The following is a 1,448-nucleotide window of genomic DNA, read 5'->3' on the forward strand; positions in this document are numbered from 1 at the left end:
ATACAAGTCCTTCGGTTGATCTCTTACCCCCCTCCCGCCTGGCCCCCAACGCTCCCCGGCCTTCCCGCTGCAGGATGACAATCTGTTTGAGGCAGCTCTGCCTCTGTATCTATTATTGTTCAAAAGATATAATGGTCTCTATTATCCATGAATGCGTGAGATCATGTGGGATTTTTCCTTCATTGACTGGGGAAAAAAGAAGCATTGGTTCTACAGTTCCATCCATGCCGTTGAAATGGTAAGAGTTCCTTCTTTTTTACAGCAGCATAGTATTCCATCGTGTAGATGTACCACTGTTTTCTAATCCATTCATCTACTGATGGGGCACTTAGGCTGTTTCCAGACCTTAGCTATGGTGAATTGTGCTGCTATGAACATAGGGGGGTGCATATATCCTTTCTGATTGGTGTTTCTGGTTTCTGGGATATATTCCTAGAAGTGGGATCACAGGGTCAAATGGGAGTTTCCATTTCCAATTTTTTGAGGAACCTCCATACTGCCTTTCCATAGTGGCTGCACCAGTCTGCATTCCCACCAGCAGTGCACAAGTGTTCCCTTTTTCTCCACATCCTCTCCAGCACTTGTCGTTTGTTGATTTGTTGATGATGGCCATTCTGACAGGTGTGAGATGGTACCTCATTGTTGTTTTGATTTGCATCTCTCAGATGATTAGTGACTTTGAGCATGTTTTCATATGTCTCTTGGCTTTCTGAATGTCCTCTTTTGAAAGGTGTCTATTTAGGTCCTTTGCCCATTTTTTGATTGGATTGTTTATCTTCTTTTTGTTAAGTTGTATGAGTTCCCTATAAATTTTGGAGATTAAGCCCTTATCAGATATGACGTTGGCAAATATGTTTTCCCACGAGGTGGGTTTTCTTGTTGTTTTGTTGATGACAGATTTGGGCTGGAACTCCAAGCTTCAGCACCGTCTGCGCCGCAGCCCTGGCCGCCCCCTGCTGGCCAGACCCACAAGGAGATGGTGCGCTCTGCACTGAGCTCCTCAGCGGCGCCTCTCAGCAGTCCCTGGGGGTCAGCGCCCTGGGCTTTGTCCATCTCAATGGGTGTGTAAGAGTATCTCGTTGTTTTAATTTGCATTTTCCTGAGGACAGCTCATGTAGGACACCTTTTCGTATGCTTATTTGCCACCTATACATCTTCTTTGGTGAGATCTGTTCAAGCTTTTGCCCATTTTTAAATTTAAATCTGTACATTACTTTAGGTAAATTACCATTTTAACTATTAATTCTTCCAATCCATGAACACGGGATATCTTTCCATTTCATTGTGTCTTTTTCAATCTCTTTTAATAATGCTTTGTAATTTTCAGTATATAGGACTTTCACATTCTTTGTTAAGTTAATTCCAAGGTATTTTATTCTTTTGGTTGCAATTATAAAAGGAATTTTTTTCATTTCTTTTTCTGATGTTTCGCAGTTAGTATACAGGAA

This window comes from Myotis lucifugus, unplaced genomic scaffold (genome assembly GCF_000147115.1).
Source record: "Myotis lucifugus unplaced genomic scaffold, Myoluc2.0 scaffold_352, whole genome shotgun sequence".
Taxonomy (NCBI): Eukaryota; Metazoa; Chordata; class Mammalia; order Chiroptera; family Vespertilionidae; genus Myotis; species Myotis lucifugus.